Source organism: Camelus dromedarius, chromosome 11 (genome assembly GCF_036321535.1).
Source record: "Camelus dromedarius isolate mCamDro1 chromosome 11, mCamDro1.pat, whole genome shotgun sequence".
Taxonomy (NCBI): Eukaryota; Metazoa; Chordata; class Mammalia; order Artiodactyla; family Camelidae; genus Camelus; species Camelus dromedarius.
Genome location: NC_087446.1, coordinates 24,098,907 through 24,125,513, shown reverse-complemented (window position 1 = coordinate 24,125,513; position 26,607 = coordinate 24,098,907). Strand labels below are relative to the sequence as shown.

At 36.5% G+C, this 26,607-nt stretch overlaps 1 long non-coding RNA gene across 1 annotated transcript in view; it reads left to right on the top strand.

Annotated features, from left to right (window-relative positions):
• Nucleotides 1-26,607, top strand: part of LOC135322468 (uncharacterized) — a 140,954-nt gene that overhangs the window by 79,776 nt on the left and 34,571 nt on the right. Inside the window, exon 2 of the long non-coding RNA XR_010383038.1 lies at nucleotides 20,821-20,993. This is a non-coding gene — a long non-coding RNA (uncharacterized LOC135322468). The remainder of the gene's footprint in view (nucleotides 1-20,820; nucleotides 20,994-26,607) is intronic.

The window sequence follows — 26,607 nt, the reverse complement described above, 5'->3', positions numbered from 1 at the left end:
TGGTGCCATCTCCTGGCAGCCTTCTGTCATGGCCTAAATAACACTGAAGATGATTCTGGCTCCTTGCATGGAGGGCTCTGCTCTCTCCCGCTGAGTGTGAAGCCTGGAGTCTTGGAGGGCTCTTCTCGGCACTTTCCCCTGCCTCCCAGCTCCGGCCAGGCCCACGTTTACAACGTAGAAAGGGTCTCTGTGCTCCTGCTGTTACCTCAACAGTTGCCTGCTGTTGTTTTTTGGTGCAAACCTCCTGGCAGGGGCAGAGAGGCTTCTCAGTTCTCACACTCTCGTCGCAGCCTTAGGTGAGCTCTGTGAACCCCAGCTTCAGGGTGGGGTTTTCTCTGCTGCCCGTGCATCTCCCTTGGCGTGTAAGGATGACGAATCTTGTGCAAGAGTGAATTTCCTGCCCCTCCCCCAGCAGCTGTGCTTTTGTCACTACAAAAGTACAAAATGTGGGCTAGGGGCATTCTTCCTCCACTGCTGTAGAGGAAGGAGTTTGCTTTCTATGAGAGAAGAGTCAGGATTTCATGCCTCTCCTCCTGCAGCTGCTTCTGCAGGGTCCCCTGTCCTGAGCCCAGTCTCCCTCATAAGCACCCAGTGTGGACCTGGGTTAGAAAGCTGGTGAGGAAGTGCAGGTGACTTATGTCTGGGGTTTCTGGGGATTCTAAATTCTCTTGATATCTCACATATAATTTTTAAAGTGTGTTAAAATTTCAGTTGTTTCCTTTTTACAAATGTTTACGTCTGCCACTTTTCCCTCCCACCCTGTGCCGAAGGCCAAATAGGTGCCTGACCAGTGTCTTTTTGGAGGGGCTAGTCCTCTTTGGTATCCAGTTTACCTAGTTATACCTTATTATCTTGGCTCTATGATGGGACCAAGAAAAGTTATGATTTGTTTAATTATCTTTTTTTCATCTTTTATTGACGTATAGTTGATTTACAATGTTGTGTTAGCTTCTGGTGTACAGCATAGTGATTTAGTCATACATATATACGTTCTTTTTCATATTCGTTTTCAGTTATTACAAGCTATTGAATATAGTTATTTTTGCTTTTATTTCTTTTGCCTTGGGAGGCTGACAAAAAAAATTACCAACCCTACAAAGTAGGTATTATCATTCTAACCTTTTAGTTTAATAAGCAAACACAGACAGACAAAACAAGGCATAAGCTCTTGCTCTCAGAAGGGCCCTGCACTTGGTTTAAATCTCTGCTGTTTCCAGCTCGAAATTCTTAATTTTATCTTGGAAGGTGAAGTGAAGTTTATGAGGGGCAGTTACGTACAAGTGCAAGTTCTTGCTCAGGGTCATGGGCCCTCAGCAAGTACTGAGCAGTTGGCCTGGTGGCCCCACCGTAAAGGTTCCAGTCTCAGGGCAGTTTGGGGTACACAGGATCTGGTTAGCTGAGCCCTTTAAAACAGTCCCTGAAAGAAGAAAGTTGGAGCAGCAGGCACACTCACCTGCTGGCCTGGAAGAAGCCACAGACACGTTTTGAACCACCAATGAAAAGAACACCGTCTAGAAGCTGCGAGTCTCAGTCCTAAAAATGCAATTCTGCCAGTAACTTGAATGAACTTAAAGAGGACCCCGAGCTTCAGGTGAGACTGCAATGCTAGCTAACATCTTCCTGGCAGCCTTGCAATCATTTGAGAAGCCCAGATTCCTGACCCCTGTAAACAGCAAGATAATAAATAGGTGTTGTTTTAAGCACTATTTGAGGTAATTTGTTATGTAGCGATAGAAAACTAACCCAACAGTCACGAAATGTGCTGAAACATCATTGTAATGAGGTCATTATAAAAACATTATCACCCACAGTTTTATAGAGAACTTAAAATTTAAATGTTTAAATATTTATTTTCAGTTATTTATGATGTTTACACAAATGTAAACACATGCCTATATTCATATGTTTTATAGTTGAGAAGCCCTGAAATGAAAAATTCACTGCACTCAAATAACAGCTGTCAAGTTACAAAATCCAACATAGACTGGCTCCAGGTCAGGCTTATCCCAGAATTTCTAAGTATCACAACTTGTAGGCACTTGCCCATTTTAAAACCATGACCGTATCAGCGTAGGCCCTGTTCTATCTTAGGTCACATGGCATGAATTCAAGATGGGGTGTAACACCACAATTCTGTGTAAATAGCAGGTGAGCTGTTGATAGAAGGTTTTTTGAAGTTTGGATGGACGAAAACTATAAAAACCAGGAATAATTTTATGCAGTTTGTATCCACAGTGAATAATTTATCAGGGAAGAAAGGCCATAATTATTTACAGGAATCAAAAAAATCATCAAACAGGAGGGATCAGACAGTTAAATCTATCATCTTGGGCTCCTCATCTGCTCTGAACTAAGACAGAGGGCGTCTGGCACTCAATTGACTCAAAAAGGAGAAGCCAGTGCAGTGCGTTGGAGCCACAGTTCTCTCCAGATAGAGTGGGCCTAGCCAGGGGTCCTGTGAAAATACGATATTCCTAATTTTATGGCTTTGCTATAGTATTCATGATGTGGCTACCAAATGAGGACTTCATCAGGCATTAAAACTACAGGAAAACATGCCTGTAATTGCACTGATACAACTGGAGAAAGGGTTATTTGGTTATATGGATGTCAAGCACAGAAGAAACAACATTTTTAAAGATTCAATAACAGTAAGATAACAATAGCTAACATTTACTAGACATGTAATCTGCACTGGGCACTATTCTTAACTGATCTCAATTAATTCTTCAGTTAGATTTACAGTATTTCCATTTTGCAGGTGAGGAACTAAGAAAAGAGAGGTTAAATAACCAAATTAAATCACAGAGCTAAGATTTGGGCCCCAAAAGACACGCTCTAGTCCCTGAGATCTTACTTACCTTTCAAGAATGTATCTGAGTATGATCAGTGATCTCCAGGCCAAGTAGGACAGCTCCTTGCATAACCAATCTCGTCTGTCTGACTTTCAAACACATGGAATTAATTGATTTTTTTTAAGTGAAACTTTTAATTCTGTAATCATTTTAGATTTATAGAAAAGTTGGATTCAGTACATGGAACTCACATACGCTCTTTTATCCATCTTCCCTAATACTAACTTCTCACCTTTCCTTAGTACATTTGCCAAAACTAGGAATTATCATACACTGGAACATCATTATTAACTAAATTACAGACTGTATTAGAGTTTTTAAAACACTGTTTTAGAAAAGTTTTAAATTGACCAGAAGACACAGAGACTTTCCATATATGCCCTGCACCCAAACAGATACAGCCTCCCCCATGATCAAGGGGTACGTTTGTTACAATTGACGAACCTATATTGACCCATAGTTATCACTGAAAGTTCATAGTTTACACGAAGATTCACTCTTGGTGTACATTCTATGGGTTTGGGGAATGTATGATTGTAGGTATCTTCTACACAGAGTGTCACAGATACAGAGTATCAAACAGTTTCACTGTCCTAAAAATCTGCTGTGCTCTGCCTGTTCATCATTTCCTCCCCCTTCACCCCTGACAACCACAGATCCTTTCACTGTCTCTAGTTTTGCCTTTTCCAGAATGTCACATAGTTGGACTCGTACAATGTAGAGTCTTTATAGATTGGCGTCTTTCACTTAGTAATATGTATTTAAGGTTCCTCTGTGTCTCTTCATGATGTTATAGCTTGTTTCTTTTTAGCACTAAGTAATATTCCCTTACCTGGATGTACCACAGTTAATTTTATTCATTCATCTATTGAAGGACATTTTGGTTGCTTCCAAATTCGGGCAGTTATGAATAAAGTTGCTATAAACATCCATGTGCAGGTTTTTGTGGGGGCACATTTTCGTATGCTTACTTGTCAGCTGTAGATCTTTGGTGAAGTGTCTGTCAGGTCTCTTGCCTATTTTTTAACTCAGTTATTTGTTTTCTTATTGTTGAGTTTTAAGGGTTCTTTATATAGTTTGTATAACAGTCCTTTATCAGATAAGTCTTTTGTAAATATTCTCAACCTGTCTGAGGCTTGTCTTCTCATTCTGTTGATAATGTCTTGCAAAGAGCAGAAGTTTTTCATTTTAATGAAGTCTGGCTTATTAATGATTATTTTATATATCATGTCTTCAGTGTTGTATCTAAAAATTCATTGCCAAATCCAAGGTTATCTAGATTTTTCCCTGTTACCTTCTAAACGTTTTACAGTTCACATTTAGGTCCATGATTCATTTTGACTTAATTCTTCTGAAGGGTGTAAGGTCTGCATCTAAGTTCATTATTTTTGCATGTGGATGTCTAGTGTTTCAGAATCATTTGTTGAAAAATTGTCTTTTATCCATTGTATTGATTTTCCTCCTTTACTAATTGACTATATTTATAAGGGTCTATTTCTGGGGTCTCTGTTAAAAAGGAGAGTATGTGTATACATTACCATTTGGGATTCTTCTTAATCCCCATTCATTTATTTAAGCAATAATTCATTTATATAAATGTGTATTCAAATCTATTTATTTTATATTTTGAATGATAATCTGGTACTACTGGGCTTATTTTGTTGCTAAAACTATCCCAGTTTTGGCCATTGAGAGCATTTTTAAATTGGTGGCTGTGTTACTTTTATGTACACCAATGCTTTTTTTTTTTTTTCCAGCTTTAACTTATTTTCTGGCACTACACAGATGATGTGTTTTAGTGCTAGAATCAGCCATTTCTTCAAGGAGCCCTTGTTTCTTTTAATGGAAAATGGTACTTATTGTCCTTTGAACATCGATTATTTGTTTTTTTCAGAGGTCATTCACACTCAACAATCCCAAGACCCATTCTATTTCTAACCCCTGCCCCTGCAACACTGCTGATAGAACCCTGTTCGTCCTGTTCTATCACAGTAAATAATATGCTGTCCTTCCTGGTGCCCAAATGAAAAACCTAGGCTTTGTCACTGAGTCTTCATGCTCCTTTAGGCCACATATAAAACAAAAAATAATTTTTTTGTTATATTTCAGTGCAATGTCCTCTTACCTTGTCACTCTGCCTCACAACTTGCCTTATTCCAATCTGTTTTCCCATTGCAACAAAATGATGGTAAACTCTACTATCAAGTGATTGATGACACCTAGAAAAATTGGTCCTACTTATCTCATCATTCCTACCTGGCATCACTTCCTACCACCCATCCAACCATCAAGTGCTTCATTCTGTCTTACCTCCAGTCTTCACCCATGTGGTTCTCTGCTTGAAACACTCTTCCCTGACCTTGACTTGGCTCAGTAGTATTCACCTTCCAAGTTATAGTATTCACCTTCCAAGTTATAGCTTAAATTTCACTTTCATGTCCTACTGTGAATATATATATTACTGTAGCAATCCAAAAAGAAAAGTTATAATTCATACAAAATTTGAAATGTGTACTTTTATGTGTATTTTTATTTACTATTCGTAGAACACCCTATGGTTAATGAATGATCGTATATTAGAGAGAAAGTCAACACAATTTTTGAGAAGAAATCCATATGTGTTTATGACCAAGTAATATGTGCATATCATTTTACTATGAAAGCTATTTGTAATATTAAGATTGGATTTAGTTTACTTCTTCCTATAGATAACATTATATTCCCTGAGAGAGCTTAATAAGTAAGAACATATTATTTTATTAGTGATAATAACGATGATCATTTTTGGAAAATGACAGAGTAAAATCCTCAGTAAAATCCCAAGCATCATATATCATTATCTAAGTAGTCAGGAATCAGCTTGGGCATTTTTCATGAGCATGTATAGTCTTGTGCTTTGAAAGTTAAAAAGACTGCTATATTTTCTTAGTTTGTTGGGGTACATAGATAAGACAGGCACATGATTATTATTGTGCTGAACTTTATTTTAGTTGGGTTTTAAGGTAAGTGTATGTACATTCCAATTTTTCAGTTTAACCTAGAAAGTTTGTTCCAGGCATCAAAGTTGGAACAGTAATGTAGTATATAGTTCAGTGGTAAGCAAAGCCTTGTCTGACAGAACTAACTTCTGCATCTACCTTCTCTAATATCCAAGAATCTTTCCATTATCATCATCTCTTTTAAGCCTTTTGTAAGAATACACATGGTTTATAAATATACTCAAGGTATAATGTTTCCTTTGAAAGGTAACCTATTCAGAGAAAAAAAATTGGAATCTTATGGCCAACCCGAGAAAACAAGTTCCTGAGGACATGGGCTTGGGGCATGAGATTTCTATATATGTTTATAAATGTGAGTGAGTGTGTGTGTGTGTGTGTGTGTGTGTAAGAGCTGTCACCCAAATGAGAGTTTAATAGGAGTAGATTAAAGGATTGGTCAGTCCACCAGGCTTAAGATAGTTTATGTCAATAAATAACTGATGAACCTAGTACTTTACCATCAAACTATCCATACAGAAAAACAAAAGACCACAGTATAAAATTAAGCATCTAAAAATATATATGTTATGCATCAAGTCCCTCTTTGGGAAATAGAAGAACTATGAACATATGCATCCTTTTCTCAAACAAATTACAATACAGTTCAGAAAGTTAAGAAAAACATACTTAAACTGACAGCAAATAACATACTATACAATATAATTAGGTGCAAATCAAATGTGATGACTAAAAGCTCTAGGAATTGGGTGAGAAGATATTTCTAAGCTATTGCTCAAAAATTTTTTACAGTGAGCTTGAAACTTACACGTGTCTGGAAGACACATAGGGTCAGGGGGGAATGGGAAGATATTCCATATGGAAAGCAAAGGCAAGCTGGAAGGTAGAGAGAGAAAGGTTTAAACACGGCAGGTTTATAAAAGCATGAGGCTTACCTGAATCCGGCTTTGTAAAGCTTGCTGAGGTCAGAGTAAACACTAACATTTGTATAAGTATAAATTTCAGTGTACTTTAAAGAAATTGCTTACTTGTTTTGGATTCTAGTCTCAGACTTCTAATTTTACTAACTCAAAATGACCATTTAATAGAGCTAAGCCTGACATTTTACATCTGCAAAACTGCAGTAATTTTTCCTGCTAGTCTTGCAAGGTAACCTGTGAGTGTTATATAAGACTACATATAAAACTGTACTAATGCCATAATCATGAGCATATAATCCTATTAATTCTAACTTGTCTTTTCCTATACAGATATTCAATCTTTTAAATAGGGAAATCAAAATAATGCACAAAGATACAATTAAAAAGTAATAGAATATCTTACGAAAGTGCAGGTGAGGTAGTAATCAGTATTCCTGGCTTATTCCTTGTTCACGGGATGTCGTCAGTCTCTAATTCTAAAACTGGATTCACTGCAGCCTACAAGTGGATTTTAATAATAAAGATTAAATCATGTGCAGGTAAAAACTCGTTTGCGTTGCTCCAAAACCACCAGGGGAAAATATTTGGGGCACAAGTGAAAGCACGTTGGAAATTAATATGCCTTTAATAAGTAATTCAACACAATTATGCCCTATATCCACTGCATTTTAATTCCTTGAAATGCAGAGATTTTCATTTGAGAATTTAAAACTGTACTATCAGCTTTAATTCTATTTCAGTCTGCTAAAAAGTATGATTATTATCATTCCAACTGCTCTCTTTTATCTCAAAGTAACAGTTTAACCGGAATTTGAATGTTTAGTGGTAAATCATTTTTGCGGAGTTTTTATATTAATGAATTAAAATTGTTTCTCATGTTAATTTCTGTTATCTTAGTAAAACTTTACTGCCATTTACTGCAAGTAATCTTCTGCTCAACAAGATTGCCTTATTTTCCTGTCTGATCCAGAGCAGAATAATCAATCTGTGTGATACAAAAATTGTCTATTCCATCATATATGACTTAAGTTTCCTCTGAAATGAGCTCTGGGATGATTGTTTCTTGGAAGAAGTGCTTTTGAGAATTACTTTCTCCAACTTCCAATCGTTTTTCTTACACAGTAATTCTTTTAAACATTCGTTTTTCTTTTATTTCTGTTGTTCCTTCATTTCTTAGACATTCACCTCTAACCTTACCTACCTGAAGGTTAATTTTTATACAGAAAGAAAAAAGTTCTCAAGAGTAATTGTATTCAATCAAAAGCAAATGGCAAAATTCCCAGTATCTTAATTGAGCCTGATATAGTTGGTATATCTTATATTTACTAACTCCATCCTAGTTACCTACAAAATATGTCCTATAAATATTACAAAGGTCCTTATCATCTGGTTGAGTAAGGATGCTTATAAATAAATGAGGCCAAAAAATGTAAGTAGGTACATTACGGGCATTATTTTTATGATTTAGAACATTTTATATTAAGTAATGGTTCTCAGCCAGGAACAGTTTCATCCCCGCAGGGGACACCTGGCAATGTTTGGAGACATTTTTGATCATCGTAACTGAAGTGGCACTACTGACATCCAGTGAGTAGAGTCCAGGGATGCTGCTAAACATTCTGCAGTGCATGGGAGGGTCCTCCACCACAAAGAATTACCTGATCTAAAATATTCTTAATAATGTCAAAGTGGAGAAACCCTGATGTATTGGGAACTTATGATCCCCACAATTTTTCAAATTGCTGTTTTCCTCCTGATGAAGACGGACTTGCACATTTTATTTTTAGTTCCAATAGCTCCTTTATACATTAGTCCAAATTGAGGTGTGTAGTTCTCCACTTCATCACATCATCCACTCTGTGAAGCACATCTAACAAGAAAGCTGCCGGTTCCCTAATGGCATGGATCACTCTAAATTGTCTAGAGAGAAAAGGGGATGGGGAACATTTACGTGCATCACATCTCTAATAATGATGGCTATCACTGCTTTATAAATCATATTAGTGGGCTGAAAGGGGAGATGAGAATGTCCTGTACAATTTACACATTAATGTAGTACTTAGCAATCCAATATATTTTGTTTCACTTTTAGTGACCAAAAAGTTTTGGCAAGTTAAATAACCTATATGACCTTTAGTTTCGCACTAATAATACAGCAACAACAATAGTAGTAGTAGTAACAGTATTAGACCCTGTTGGTTTTGTTAAGATTTAAGATGCACACATATTATGCTTGAGACATAATATGTGTTTGGTAAGTTATAATAAATTTCCAAAAGTCTGTGTCACACAGCAAATTTAGTCCGATTTCTTTTCTGGTATAGCCAATGACTTACCTGTTATCTTTTAGATCTGAAAGTCTAAAAGCAAACTAGACTCAATATGTTAAATCAAATTCTTTTCCCTCCAAAACCTGCTTTCTTTCTCCCGTGTTCCCTATGTAGTGAAGTCCATAGAATGTGTTCCAATCAGAAGCCCTGGAATCATCCTACACTCAACTTTCACGATTATTTTCCATATCCAGCAAATCACTGGCGGCTTGCTCATCTACTCATTTAATTGTACTCGAGATGAGTCCATTTCTATTTCACTCCTTTATTTTAGGCCATTATCGTCTCTCTAAAGGAAAGTGATAGCAAGGACCCCTTAAGTCACATCCTTGGCCCTCTTCACCTAATTTCCCCACTAATTACTGTCTTTCCACATGGAAACCAGAGTGGTTTAAGATCAGATCATGTATTTCCCCCGCTTACAGGCGTTCAGTGGCTCCCCATTGTTCTTAGGTTAAGTGTTGTGGATTTCAACTTAAGTTACCAGTTGGTTTAAATTAAAATTTTATAGGTACCAAAAATTTCTTACATTCTTTCCTGTAAGAATCAACAATAGATAGCCTATAAAATGAAAACATTATGTCTTAGGAAATATAACAATATTCATTTTATTTTCATAATGACTAATTTTAATAGCTTTCTTTCAATGGTAGTATTTCTCTACCCTTTTACTCTGGACTGGCCTCTTTTTGCTGGTGCAGTAAGCACACGTTGAATACACCTAAGAGATAACTAAGCACCCGGGCTATTCTTGAGACTCCAGCTTTACTTCTCAGTTCTTCTTCCAACTATTTCCCTCACACTCTCCAGGACATGTGCCCAGACATTAAGGTTGCAATTCTCTGTCTTCCCCAGGGGCATTTATAATCGCTGTTCCCTCTGATTTGAAAGCTCTGTCATCTCCTCTTTTGTTAGCTAATTCCTGCTCTACTCCTAAAGTACAACTTAAAGCAATTTCTCCAAACAGGCTTCCCCAATCTTTTCTTCCCTCAAACACCAAGTTCAGGCCATACTTCTACAATTGTGTGCTACCTTGTATTTACTGCTAAGACAGCCCTCCTTACCCAACTTTTAGCTACTTAATTATATTTCTTACAGGTAAACATCGTCTTTTCTGTCTCAGGGATCAGCAAAATCTGTTCTACTGCTTATTTCACTGTCTCACAAGCAAAAATGGTTTTAAACTTTTTTAAATAGTTGGGAAAAAAATCAAAAGGAAATTATTACCTCCAGATCTATAAAAATGTTACGAAATACACATTTCAATGTTTTTAAGGCTTTAGCTGTAACAGATACACTTCTATTCATTTACGTGTTATCTGTTACTGCTTTGTATTATACCTACAGAGTAGTTGCAGCAGGGGGAAGCCTGAAACATTTACTATCTGGTGCTTTACAAATGGTTTGCCCACTGCTGGTCTGTCTTATCGGATGTCAATTTCCTTAAGGGAGGAAGCGCGTTTTTCCAATTGCATTTCAGACATTTGCTGCTTAGCATATATTTATTAGATGAATGAGTGACTTAATGAAAGAATAGTGAATGGGGTGGTAATAAATGAATGCATTCGAGATGCGAGTTAACTTACTCTCCTTTCAATGAGAGAAATATCACTCTGTCTAAACTGAGCAAAAAACGGAATTTATTAGAAGGAAACAGGTTATGTCACAAGATAAAAGATAAAGCTGAGGAATTAGGCTTTAGAGAGGAGGCGAGGATAGGAATTAGAATGGTTCTTTAGATCTTGGTAGAGGGAACTACTGGATAATCTCATTGAAACAAAGTGGTTGATCCTGAATCTACATTTGGCTCAAAGTTCATGTTTCCAAGAGAGAGAATCTGTCCACACCCTGGCTAGAAAAAGTGATCTATTTGGCAGTGCCATTCAGATATATAGTCCTGGAGAAGATGTTATCAAGAATACTGTGTGTAAAGGAAAATCAGTGTTCTATTACTAGAATCAAGAGTAGTGTTAACACTCGGTAAAAAACAAAATGTCAGGATATATCTTACAATGGAGGAAAATGGGAGTCAGAAGATGATTTTAAGTGGAAATACCTGAAAACTAGACTACAGCTGCCTGCAGAACATCTTCCTTCTATTATATTGAAAAACAGTTTAGTCGTGATTATCTTAACTCAACTCTCATGAATTAACTAGCTTGGTTCCAACATTATTGTTGAATGTGAAAGTATAGGTGGCATCATTCATAACATATACCGAGTATAACACGCCCACCTGCCGATTCAATACGAGAAGATAAACCATTATTCTATTTATCAGAGCTTTCAAAATAACTATAAAGACTGGATTGTGACTTAGTGTACGGTAATAAACATAGTGGCTAGGTCTGAAATGTGAAATTATCCAAATCTCAAACATTTTTGTGATAAAGAGGCTAACATGGCGCATTAATAGCATGATGAGAGACGAGATGTCTCTAACAGTGAGAAAAACACAAAGGAAAAACACTTAGGAAGAAATGAGCATTAATAATCGCAGTATTACTCATCTTCTAGTATTTCTCTGTTCATTCATTCAGTGAGTACTACCTGTACTCCACGCTAACTGGGACACATCTCACATTAAGGGACTGTCCTATATGTTGTTAAGCTGGAACTTTCTGAAAAATTATATTCCTCTCTGAATGAAGCTGTACTGACAGCATTCTGAGATCATTTAGACCACTCACTACAATTATCTGATCCTCTTGCCAGTTGGGTATTACATATTTTAATCTTTCAGCTTTTATGTTTTCAATTCACAAGTACTAAGTTCCTGAAACATACACTTTGAAAATTCCCTAAAGAACTCATATGCAGCCCAACTGGGGTTTTCATTATCATTGACATTTCCCAGATAAATTACCCTAAGTCTTGGACTTTCTTCTTACAGTGACTTCACAAAAATGTCTCTCTTGCAACAGTTCTCTCCTTAAGAGAAAAAGACAGCCATTTAAAATACTTATGTAATAACCAAGCACTTTGTAGTCTTTCCAGTTACTTGAACCATATCTACTCAAAAAAGTTTTAGAAAGCCAACTTAGTGCTTGATGAATTTTGGTCTCTGAGAAAGAAAAAAAATTCAACTTAACTTTGTATGTCCATTTAGCTTCTGTTGTAAAGAAAATTAAATTATCTTTATGAGGCAAGACACTTTACCACATGTAGATTGTAGACATAGTACTATTTAGCTGATAAAAGATAAGCAGGTTGTTTCACTTTTACTGTGATTACTTTCTACATAACAGAATCACTGTCTACTTGTTCAGCAAGTCACTGAACAATTACTGAACATTTAAAGCAAACTGACATCCTCACTAGCCAAACATTTTATTATAATTTTCTATGTGGATTATGATATGTTTCAAACCAAACTCTACAAAATCATTCTGTCTCCTAATGTCTTTGCTATCAATGTTGACTTTTCTGGTCATATATTTTTATTAGTGTCTACCAATAAAGTTATAATGCAACCTAGTTCCATTTTTAGATTTTTACCTAGAAAAACAGTATTTTCATCCCAAATATAAACATCGTATACTTCTGAAAGTATTCTTGGAGACTTTTTTACCTGTAAGTACAATTATAGTTTTACTCAATAATTTTGGTTGATTTAAATGTTACAGTTCAGCGATAGCTCATTTTGACGAGAGATCTTCCCTAAGTGTTATGTTTGAGTAATCTCTTTATAATCTCGTGATTTTAGTACTAGGTACAATTTTCACATTTACTTCTGATTTGTTATGAATCTTTTCTTGGTATTTTTGTATGACTCCAATATAAAGTATGTATCCTACAGAGCCGGCAGTAAAAGACTATCATCATAATCTTTCTTTAAATACTTTCTAGAATGCCCAGATATAGACACAGGAGATACTGTTTGGGAACTTTATTTTGGGTCTTTTCTCAAAAGTTTAAATTCCACAATAGAATATATAAAATGTTTTTCTCATGAAACTTTTTAAATTAATGACTTATTATTGTTTTATTTTCACAAACATAAGGGCTTTTTAAAAATTAAAGGAAAACCACCGTGTCTCAAAATATCAAATTAAATAATGTGTTTATTTGTACTTAGTAATAGAAATCACTTCCCTTCTAGTTATATATTTCAATGAAAAATACTCCATAATACTGTTCCATGGTATATAGAACAGTGCTCACTACAACACAGCAGTACCTGCCTTGAGATATTTTAAGATTAACTTCTCTGAGCTGTTCCCAAGACTGCTGAGAAAACTTTGATTCATTCAAATTATTTTCATCTTATTCGAAAGCATGCTTCAATTTTAACTAAGAGACAATGATATAGTTTAATATTTCATCATGAAAAATGTATTCATCATTTCTTCTCAAATCATGGATTTAGAGTAGAAAGGTTAAGCAGGTATGACTGTAAAAAGATAGCTATCAGTCAAACCCTTCGTTTGCAATGGTAAATAATCTAATCTATTTGGAACTCAGTTTCCTTATTTCAAAAAAAATCAGGGGACTGAACTAGATAACTGGTCACTTTATTTTAAAATTATTGTATAGTTTTTAAATCAAATACCATAAAAATAAGGAAAAAGGAAAAAGGCAATGTTTTCTTAAAATTTTTTTGGTATGAAATACATTCAGTGTATTTTGAAATGATAATATATTCTTTCATATAATAGAGTTCTTTGTAAGAACAAGGATAAATGATTAGAAGAAATCTGAACTATCTTGGCATGGGTCAAGACTTAAGAAATCGTTAAAGCCTACAAGTTAAAGACAGAAAAGACATTAAAAGGGCAGCCAATTGCCAAGGAACCACTTTCCTTTCTATAGAAGCTTATAAGTAATACTCATTCTGTAATGCATGTAATAAAGTGTTTAAAAACACTTGTAATAAATATGTTTCTAAAAAACCAAAAAAAAATTGTTTAAATGCTTATGAACTACACTGTCTCAAGTATTTCATGTCATACCTATTTCACTGCTTTACTCACATAAGGAAAACACTTTTATGGACTTTAGTATTTATTGATAATACAATAAAGTGTATATCAAGTCTTTAATAAAATTAGGCTGTTAAAAGATGGCATAATATCTTAGGGATCAGTAATATGATATGTAAAAAGATACTGAAATAAATTATCATGTAAGTATGTTTACCTACTTTTTTCCAAGACTGATTTACTATTTTGTATTAAAAAATAAAATGCACTGACTAATAGGTTAAATGCCCCTATCATCATGATGTTAGGAAGGGTAACTGTATACATCTGCCTTCCACCAAGTGCCCCCATGCCAACTCCCAAAGATACTTTGGTGCATCCACTTCAAAAGCTTGGGTATTGCTGATTGCGTTGTTGTTGTTGTTGTTGTTGTTGTTGTTGTTGTTGTTGTTGTTGTTAGCTTTATTTGGCTTGGTGAACATTGTGTTTTAACACCATTGCCCTTCATTTCATAAAAATGAAGAAATAAAAAAAAATTCAGAGAAATTCACAAAACTTACTGTCCCTACTCACTCCATTTTCCTCTCTAGCTCTCTCTACTTTCCTGTTTCTACCCTCCCACTTTCTCCCTTTCTTTTTGTTTCTTTACTTTTATTTCTATTTTTTGTCCAGTGCACAAAATGTGGGAGACAGAGTAAAGTCTAATGGTTAAAAGCACGGCTCTGAAGTTGAACTGCTCGGATGAAAATGTGAGGTCCACCATTTTGTCAATGATTTTGAACAGGTTACTTGTTCTTTGTCCCAATTTTCTCATCAGTAAAATTGAAATAGATATTTTTAAAGGTTTTTGCAAAGATGACCATGATTTAATGTATGTGAAATACTTTTAACAGTAATTAGCACATAACTATGGCTGAATTCTTAATAGTTCTTATAACATGTACACATGGGGAAGCTGAAGAAGCCTGGGAGAAACTATCAGGTGTGATTCCTGCAAATCCTGACTTAAGACCTAAGAGCTAAGAATAAGGTATTCATGATGCCATATTTAAAAAGCCGGGTGGAGGACTGGGGCCAACTGTGCAGAGGCAGCCTTAGGGGACTGGATTGTGCTGTGCCCCATGGCTGGGAGTGTATACAGAAGAGAATAGCCTGGGTCCCCCATAAAAAGAAAAGAAAGAAAGAAAGCAACACTGCTGGTGTGCATTGAAGGCAGAGGCACAATGTGGCTGGCATAGCCTCTGTCTCTGCAGGACCGTGGCACCATTGCTGGCACATTCTTGGAAGAAGAGACAGGGGGCTTCCAGGTGGAGGTGGGGTTGAAACCTGAATCTGTACCCAGGGGCTCCGCAACTTCATAGACCAGACTGAGATTCGTTTACAGCCCCAGGCAGAGGGGACTGATTTGCATTGTGGGTGCCTTTGTGGACCTGCACCTCTAAGGCAAACGAGCAAGGAGCAGAGTTCTGGCACACAGCGGGGCCAAGGGCTGGTGCGGCTGTCTCCAGCCGACCTGTCTACCACACGTGGACCAGGCCCTGGGGACCGTGCTGACCCGACGGCGCCATGATCCAGGTGTGGGACCCAAAAGTCTGCAGAACTACACTGGTAGCCCTGAGGGCAGAGAACCTGGGGGACACCAGAGCAGAGCACTGACATTCCTGTGGCTAAAGTGGGACAAGGGCAGAGTCAACAAAGAGCACTTAAAGTGTTCCAACCTCGCCTACCAGTCACCACAACTCAGACACGGGTCTGGAAGCCTCCCTTCCAACAAGAAGGGAACAGACCCAACCCGTCAGGACAAAAAGGTGGCTCAACAACCAGGGCAGGCTCTGGTCACCACAACACTGGCCACACCCCTAATCAAAGGAATAACAGCCTACACTCACGGAAGAAGGATGTGGCAACCATCCATACTAAAAACAGACCTTGTGACAAAATTATTAGAGGTGCTCAGTCTACACAGGAATGCATCCTCTTGAAACAAAAAACCAAAAAAAACAACCCTTCAAGACCACAGTAGATAACTGATACTCCATAATCCATGGTGCCAGAGAGATACAAGTATAATGAAGAAGCAGAGGAACTACTCCTAATTAAAAGAACAAGAGAAGTCCCCTGAAAGAACGATTAATTTAATAGACCTCAATAGTCTACTGGATCATGACTTCAAAAAGGGAGTGATAATAGCACTGAAGGAAGTAAGACTATGCTGGAGAAGGTGTGGAGAAAAGGGAACCCTGCTACACTGCTGGTAGGAGTGTAGTTTGGTGCAGCCATTATGGAAAATAATATGGAGATTCCTCAAAAAACTAAAAGTATGATCCAGCAATCCCACTCCTAGGTTTATATCTGGAGGGAGCTCTAATTCGAAAAGATACATGCACCCCAATGTTCATAGCAGCATATATACAACAGCCAAGATATGGAACAACCTAAATGTCCATCGACAGATGACTGGATAAAGAAGTTTATACAATGGAATACTACTTAGCCATAAAAAAGATAAAGTAATGTCATTTGCAGCAAAATCAATGGACCTAGAGATCATCATTCTAAGTGAAGTAAGCCAGAAAGAGAAAGAAAAATACCATATGATATCACTCATATGTGGAATCCAAGAAAAAAAAAAAGACACTATGAACTTGTCTACAAAACAGAAATGGACTCACAAACATAGTTAACAATCTTATGGTTACCAGGGAAAGGGATAAATTTGGGAGTTTGAGATTTGCAAATGTTAGCCACTATATATAAAAATAGATTTTAAAAAGGTTCTGCTGTATAGCACAGGGAACTATATTCAATATTTCAATAATGAAAAAATATGAAAACAAATATATGTATGTATATGCATGATTAGGACATTGTGCTGTACACCAGAAACTGACACATTGTAACTGTCTGTACTTCAATAAAAAAAGAATATTGGAAAACAGTCATGTTTATAAGCATCAACTCATCAACATAGAGACCATTCTGCCTGACTGATTGCACAGTTCCCCTTGCTACCCCAAGTATAAGAGGACATATCTGTTTGGTAAACGCTCATGTGTAGAAGGGGAAATTTTGTTAAAGACAATACAGTTTTAATGATTCTTTCATTTTAAAAAAATGAAGTGAATAACAGTTTAGTGTTCTTACTTGATTAAAAAAATGCAGTATATCAGCTGCTGATTACATAGTTTATGATAGAGAAAGAAGCATAAGTTTATTAATTACTCTTCCTAGAAACCAATGTTGGAATAATTATCAAGCAAGAAATATTTAGCTATGTAGTAATTATTTATCGTTTAAATCCCTCTATTACTAATCTATAAGGTTTACCTACAAACTTGTAGAAGGAAGAAATTGAGAGAAGTCATGAAAGCAAATGAAAAACGAGTATGTCGAGTTGAAAAGCCTGCTTTACAACAGGACTCATAATCTCGGCACTAGTTTTATCCATACTATTTGTGCTAAATGTGAATTTACTTACTGAACAAGCATATCTTTAGTTTAAGAACTTTACAGTTATCAAGTCATTTAATTCTCAAATCAACTCCATGTGGGAAGTGTTATCGTTGTCCTCCTTTTACATATGAAGAAACTGAGGCATGAGAAGTCTCTGTCACTTGCCGAGAATTATGGAATCTAAGTGGCAGAACCAGGGATGGAACCCTGGGAGTTTGGTCCCTGTGTCCATGCTCTTTCCCCTTCACATTATGCTGCTGTATATGAGGATTTGCTTCTCAAGATTTATCCACAATTGATTATCTATATTTAAAAAACCAATTGTATAAGTTATTTGTAAGTGAAAGTATGTACTTCAATTTATTTTTAATTTGGCCTGGATATCCGATTATCAGTTCAGTTTTCGGCATGCAAACCATCATCACCATCAACATCATTTTTCATAACATCTTAACTGTATTTCACTTGGTCACATTAAAGTAAGTTCCTAAATGTTCACTAGCTGTCAGGCACCATGGAAATTACTTTGACATATATCACCACCACTTTGGACTTTTTCTAAAATCATAAGAGGAAAATCAAACAGGGAAACAACCCTGCAATCTCTCCAAAAGAGCTGATGGTTCCAAAGTGACTTCTGTTAGATGCTGAAATGCATCCGGTGATTATGGAACACTAAACTTGCTTTTTGTACTGCTCTCTTTGATAGGCTTAAAGTAAAAAATTGCACCACCACCCACGTCAACAATAGCTAACAAGAAGAAAAGGTTGTTTTCCCTAATACGGCGGTTAATTTAGCATAGAAAAGTTGATATGGGTAAGAAACCTCGGTGATATATAAACCAGTTTATTCAAGAATGGTCCTTCTGTTTGATTTCATTATTCACTAACTTCTGGCAATGTTTAAATAACTGAATTCTGATACTTAATATGATTCGCAGTATGTACAAACCATTGACAAATATAAATAATGAGACTAATTAGGAAGGCGTAGTAGCAAAAACACTTGAAAAATTACAGTTAATTCATTGACTGAAATATTTTTCATTTCTTCCTAGGGAGTCTTACATGTCCTGCTTATTTCATCAGTTTTCAGAATATAAATAATAAAACCCACAAACCAGGAATAAAATTAATTTTGTAAGTGAAGGTATTTTTTGACAATATTTGTGCTTTCACTTATTCTAGTATCTCCCTACAAATCTTAGCAGAGGCCCAACATCTGTTTAATAATTTTGCCTTAATTTTTATGAGCTATACACCCTCACTGTGAAGGAAAAAAAGATGGAATTACATTAGTTTCCTTTGATACAATTGAAGATTGAAGATATATTTCTTTCCACTTACTTGATAAATCTAGGGCATTTTATACAGCATTAGAAATAAGGCAACAATGCAATTCTGTAACCATTACCTGCCCTTATAAACAATAATTTGACTCATACCAACTGTTTCTTTGTATCTTCCAGGATTGAAACAAGAAAAAAATAATGTTGTTTGTGGGGCTTATTATTATTATTATTTTTTGCATCAGAGTTTTTGCAGAATCTCATAGTATAAGAAAGGTACAATTTTCTCTAAGTTTCATACTATTATAGTTCCTACATCAGCACTTGTTTATTGTCTATGATTACAAATGGTAAGACTATCAATACTGCTTCTTGACTACTTAGCTAGTTCTGAACTCCCACCTCAGGTTGTAACAGCAACATCTGAAAAAAGTACAATGCCTTATGATTAATATAATGCTTTTTACTTTGGATCAGTATTTTGTCTTATTTAGTGTTATACACAATAATCTGGTCCATAGAGAGAAATGGTCCGTGATAAATGTTTGCTGAGTGGCTCATTAAATAGATGACATAATTTCATCTTTTCCTTACACTACCCAAATTTGTGTCTTATTTTACAGGGAAGAGCATAGAAGCTTTGAAAAGTTAGGAAGCTTAGATAGGATCACACAGAAAGCAGCTGGACAAGTTATTTCTGTTCTTGGTTTTCTGATTCTAAATATCCTGTTTGTGCTACTGCTGCTTTATTATCCCCTGTTGGCTCAGATGAGAGGTGAAAGATGAGACAGGGGTGAGTTAGAAGAAACTGTATCTGTAGCAGGCTTTTGAAAGCTTCGATTTAATTTCTGGTCTGTCTTTTTAAATGTGATACAGTCTTATTAAATGCATGGGAATGATACTTGGTTCACCTGTGAATGGTCAGGAATATCAGGAGGTTCCCAACGAGAAGAAAAACAAAGCAGAAACACTGAACTGCAGTGTACCTTCTAAGTTAGTTTCTGAAAATTATCTGCAGCAAGAAAATGGAACAGGGGGAGACGAACTCTTAACTCTGCAGCATACAGGAGGAGCAGGTGTGCTCATTTCGACTTGTGGCCGGGTTGTTACCCCTGCGGGCCTCCCAATAGATTGTAGGAAACGTGACACCCCACGTTGCCAGCTTGGGACCGCAAATTTGAATTTCTTCCATTAAAGAAGTGAATCCCTGCTGCTTTTCAGACATTAAAAGCTTCACTTTTCCTTCACAACAGCATGTCTGAAGCCTGGAAAACATTCAATGAGCTGCTGCAAATTAGGAAGTGAACTTTAGAAGTCTTGATCTGTAGCTGCAAAGGTTTGTTTGAAACAGCGAGAGGAAAGGTGACTTCACAGCATCATGTCTTGTTGAAGGGCTACAGAGTAACTGCAATACAGCATATTTCAGCAGAAGTGGAATCAGCATGGTACCTGTTTTCCGGATGATATAATGTGCTTTCAAGGTGATAAAATAACCCTTGAACCAAAGTAGTCAAAAGGAAAGGAAACGATGAAAGATCTGAGTTGAGGTAGAAGCCATGGGGTATGAGTGCTGCTTTGAAAGGGCTTGCTGTTAAAAGTTTCTATGGCGCGTGAAATGTGATGCCAAAATAGAGTAGAACCAGACCCTTGTCTTAAATCAAGTACAGAGGAGGAAAGATTTATTAGAGAAGTCTTATGTGCTTACTTTTTCATGTGCCAAGAACTCCCCACATGTAGTATTTTATCCTGTAAAATCATCACCATCATTCCACAATACCCCACAGAAAAACATTGTAATCATTACAAGACTTTTACTGCCAGGTCTGTTTTTCCTCTTTTTTCATCTAGTTTAAATTATGATTAAATGACAAGGATAATAGTTGTCAGGATAACTACATGCAGTATACACCCTAATTAATTGTGAGATGATTTATTTTACTCTTATAGCTGGTACTCAGATTCATCTGTTGCTACAGGTAATAGAGATGCTTTAAGAAGGATACAGAAACTATTATTTGACATGATGCTTTGTTCTTTGTTTTGTCTTGAGTTTAGTTCTCTGTCATAGGCTTGGAAGGGACCTCTAGACATTAGATCATCACTTCTGATTGAAGCAGGACAGATTTTCACTGCGCCAGACTGGAAGGCGTCTGTCAACAGTGTCCCGGAAAGGAGATTTACAAGTCTCCCTTGGAAACCTGTTCCAGTGCCAGTGTTCCTAATCCCATGTAAGTATGTTTTCAAACATCTCTCATCCACCAATCCATACCTCAGGAATGTTCCGTCAATATTAGCAATGATCATGAGCATCTAAATCCCATCAGCTAAAATTTAAGCTCATCTCATCACTGCCAGATGGCTGGCAACTTAACAGCATCCTTGGTATAACCCCTCATATAATTAAGATTTTTAATTATCCTTGGCAAAGAACATCACATAATGTAATGCACAACTCTGCATGCAAAGATGATGCAGATCATCTAACAGCAATACAAATGTAATTGGGTCGGTTTTCCTTTAATGATTGTGGATGTGCTCTCATCCATTCATAATCTCTCACTCCATCTATGCTGTGACCAATGGTATAAAATTGAGAGATGGCTAGTTGGGGTTACATTACAGTCTTTCTCTTTGAAAGTAACTTTATCTTACTTAGCATGGTGATCATTAACGCTACCTAAGGCAAATAGACATATAACTTTAGGAGCAGAGGGTCTTGACATTTTATTTTTAGCAGACGTCATTCATTGGGATGGGGATTTAGGCGGAAAGATATAGAAGGAAAAATAAACAAATGGTTTGAAGCTCTGCGGCTTCCGCTCTTCACTAGCGATGTGACAGTGTCATCTGTGGCACGTCAGAGGGAGCTGAGCTGCGCAGACAAGGCACTGTCCAAGATGGGGTACTTAGTACCACACTGAGTCCCAGACTTCAATTCTAATAATCAAGATGTGTCCACCCAGTCTGTCCACATGCCTATATATTGCGATATCTAAAGACTTTTTTTTAACTTGGGAGTTTATAAGGGTGACTAGTGTTTTTTTGAGAATGACTAGACTTTACATATATATATGTAAATAACAGACTATAAAGGATAAATGATATACAGAGAGATTATGATGTTAATCGTGCTACCATCCGATGGAAAAAAAACTAATGATAATTTTTTACGTGAACTTTGCATTTTTCTTACTAGTAAACCTAAATAAGATTCTTTTTAGAGAGTCCCAAATTATCTTGCTCCAAACTACTGTGGTTAGGATAACCACAAGAGTTCTGAAATAATAAATGGCTAACTGCAGACAGTTTTTCTGCATTATTTCATGCAGAGTCTCTGTTTCTGAATTTGGATCAGCTGATGTCTACAGAAAGTTTTGCCTTCCTCTAACTTGCTCTTGAAACTATCAGTCTTGCTGATTAATAGAAATGGCTAAGTTTTGTGATGGCTCGATGTCTCTCTTTTTAAACTGAGCCGGAACTTTCTGTAAAGTATCTTAATTTTTTTTCTTTCCGTTGTATTTTTAGGCACTGCAGCAAAGGTTAGGGATCTTTGTGGAAAAGGTCACATTCCCTTGGAGTACAAGCTGAAAATAGCCCCTCAATTGTATAAATATTAACATATACTCTGTACCCATTTAGAGTCTTTCATCACACCTATGGTGGGGGTAAATTTACTGTCCTGTGCACCTAGCAAGTGTTAAATAAATGCTAGTTTATTTCCTTTGGTAAATGTAGCTAGTCTCTCAAGAGAGATTTTTTAATCTACTTCTGATAGCAATCTTATTTGGTTTATTATAGTTTGAGAGAGAACAGTAGTCAGTATCTATGCCAAATGAGTCCAAGAACTCTTATTAGAATAATGAATGTTTCCTGAAATTGGTAACCATAATTAATCTTGCACATTGTGGTGGAATGATGCTAACCAGTAAGTTTAATTACACCTCCTTCTTGCCACACGACTATCCCCATTCATACAGCATTGTGCCCAAGGAAGGTAGAATTTAGGAATATCCACTGCTGAGAGAACTATCAAATAGAGTACAATACACAAACCCAAATGAATATTATACAACAACAACAAAAAGAATAAAGCTGAGCAACAAGAAACACTATAGATGAATCTTACATATAAATTTTTTCAAGTATCCAAATTTTTTTCAGTATGATTTTCACTAGTCAGGAGGACAGGGGAATGAAATAGGAATGGAACACACAGATTCTTAATGTTGAAATGTTCTAGTACATGCAGAGGGAAGAGGGTCCTAGGAATCCATTATACTGTCATGTATCTATCCCTCTTGTGTATTAAATATTCTTATAACATGTATAAAATATTATATTAAGAAAGTTAAAGTGAAGAATACAAGTAGAAAAATGAATAACTGTTTCTCTAATAATTCATGCAAGACAAGATTCTTTCAGGGCACTGATTTTATAATACCCAGTGTAGCATCCAGTGAATTAAAGTTAGTACTTAAGAGTGGACACCAGGATAGTACTAGGTAATGACCACAGTTCCAGTTGGGCTCTCTCAGTTTCAGGTAGTTCTATCTTTCAGTTCATCTGAAGTTCTGTTTATGAAAATAAATAAAGCTCAATGCTATTTATTAAAATAAATAAAACTCAGAATTTTTAAAGGGCAATACATGAAATGAGCACCATGCATGTGATACTGGTCAGCTGCACTGCACTGCTATGAAACAAATCACTGCAAAACTCAGTGGTTAGAAGAAAAAACAACCATTTATTCTCCCATTTCTAGCTTAACTGGAAAGAGCTCTGCTTTAGGCTGCAGGTCTGTGGGTTGGTTGGGGCACTCTGCTCCAAGGGTCATTTTTTGAGAGGGCGGCAGAGAGACCCAAGCTAAAAGGTTACTGGAGTATACTTTCCTGGCAACAGCAAGAGTAGAAGAGGGTAAGGCAAATTGTGCAAGTTTAAGCCTCTGTTTGTACCAAGTCTGCTATCATTGGCCGCAGTAAATCACAGGGCCACACTCGAAGTCCAAAGGTGGGAAGGTGAACTTGAACGTGGATTTATAAGACTAAGACAGGACCAGTAATTCAGTCTATCACACAAATTTGCTAAGGAGTAAAATAAGATGCATATCTTACTAGGTGTGGCTTCTACTCAGACCCATTATTTATCTTCTCTGATACGGTCCCTGCCCCAGTATGCTGAATTCTAAGGACTACCTGTATACATTTGGCTTATCCACTCACCAGCCTCAGGAAGGAACCAGCCAAGAGGAGATACTGACAGGAAACGAGAGGACAGGAAAGAAACAGCTGGGCTATTTCTTCCCTGTTGTGGTATTACGTCTCTGGCAGTAGCTTTGTCCCTGCTTGACTGTGGTTTTCTTCAGGTGGCTGTGCCTGCAGTGTTGTAGTTGTCTCTGGGAATGGTAGCAGCTGTCCACTGCTGCCTGTCTCTGGCCATCTCATCATTCTTTGTTTATTTTCTTAAAGGACAACCCACACTGATTTAGATAATTCTCTTTCAAAGTACCTTCATTTTAACCATCTGAAGTGAATTCTGTCTCCTGCCAAGACTCTGACAGTTAAACATATATAATTAATTTCAGTATGTATAACACAGATATGTCCTTACTGATCACAAATCCCTTCTCAAAACAATGTGATAGTTTTTGCTAAAGAGAAAGACTCAGGCATGGTCAAGTGTTTTATGCTAACTTGCTGACCCTTGTATAATTGTTTGGATATAGCATAGGTTTTGGCTCTTCATTTAGAACTTTCAGATTGTATACCATTTGCTCAATAGAAAATATGATGTACGTTTTTAAATGTAGGGAAGGTCTCTACTGTGGTTCCATTGCATTCTGTGCATTTACACTGGGTTCACTTTTCTAAACCTTTTTTTTTGGGAGATCAGCTTTTTTTTCCCCTTGAGGCTGAATTTGGCTACCTGCCCTTGTCTTTGTAAACTCACGTCTTTCATTTAACCAAGGAAATTACCACATATCCCAACATTTTTAGCTGCAACTTGTGACAACCCCAATTTTCCCCAAGGCCAATGACATTACAGGATTATTTCTCAGTGTCCTCTCTGGCTTGGTACAGATGTTATTTACCCACTGACATGTACAGCCTAGTGCCCAGTACCCATCCCACAGTGACAACTTCATCTTTCATAGGTCCTATTGTAATTTTTTTAATTAAAAAAATTAAATCCTCCTATGAAGAGGGTATTATTATTATTTTTTTTTTTTGCCATGGTTCTGTTAGAGAAGTTTTCTGGACGCACACTTAAAATAATCTTCCTCTAGGAAAAGAAAAAACACTGATTTCCCCTTTTAAACTTTCATCTTTGCCACTTTCATAACTACGTGTAGGTTGAAGAGGTGAGTCTACCAAGGTTAGCGATAATCCTGGGTAGCTAAGGAAAGCATAATGAAGGTGAGAAATCAAATTTAAAGAGATAATTAAGCCATGGCACAAATTGTATGGGGAAGTAGGTGATAAAGAAGGTACTAAATACTACTCAGCCATAAAAAAAGAATAAAATAATGCCATTTGCAACAACATGGATGGACCTAGAAATTGTCATTCTAGGTGAAGTAAGCCAGAAAGAGAAGGAAAAATACCATATGATATCACTCATACATGGAATCTGAAAAAGAGGAAGAGAGGCAGGCAGAAAGAAAGAAAGAAAGAAAGAAAGAAAAGAAAGAAAGGAAGGAAGGAAGGAAGGAAGGAAGGAAATAAAAGAAAAGAACACTATGAACTCATCTACAAAACAAACAGATTTGCAGACATAGTAAACAATCTTATGGTTCCTGGAGGAAAGAGGGTGGGAAGGGCTAAATTTGAGAGTTTGAGATTTGCAAATGTTAGCCACTATATATAAAAATAGATTTAAAAAAACAAGTTTCTTCTGTATGGCATAGGGAACTATGTTCAGTATCTTGCAATAACTTTTAATGAAGAAGAATATGAAAACAAATATGTATATGCATGACTGGGACATTGTGCTGTACACCAGAAACTGACACACTGTAACTGATTGAACATCAATTAAAAAAAAAAGAAGGTACCAAAGCAAGAATATGAAATCATTCAGTTATTAAATAGAGCACTGTAAGCCCAGGACCAAAAAAAAAAAAAAAAAAAAAGTACCCTATTCAAAACATGTCTCTGATCAGAAGTCAGGGGCACATGGCTAAAGTGGATTTGCATGACTTCAAGATGATGTATAGTAAGCTAAAGCCAAGAATGAGTTCCAAGGCTTGGGCATTTCTGTAGTAACCAAGAGAATTAAGAAAAATATGTCAGCATTAAACATATTTGTGAAAGTAAGGAGAACTACAAAGAAGCCTGGCTTAAACTACATTACAAGAGGATCTTTGTATTTACTGAAAGGGTAAAAATGACCGGGAAAAGAGTGAACAGTATTTTACACTGATGGGGTACAATTTGAGAGCTATTACTCACACACCATCTAGTATGTAAATAATTTGGATTCCAATTTGCATTCAAAATACTGTTTTCTTTAAAACAGCTGCCAGCAAGCATTGCGGTGCAGTGGCTATCAGTGGTATCACAAAAGCATCAGACAAGTCCCCATTCCCCATGTGTTCATGAGCAATGAGTTTTAAAGAATGTTCCCCAGGAGTTCTGATTTCACAGTCACTGGAGAAGAAATACTTCCTGATCTTTTCGCTAAAAGTAGCAAAAATTTACCTTCAGATATGTGTTTTCAACACTGGTATTAAGAGAAATTTCGTTTTCAGTCTGGCCTGATAGAAACTACTGAAGCACAGCTTATTACAGTTTCCAGTGAACAATGAAAAGTCTCTAGGTATTAATTTGAATTTAGAATACTTAC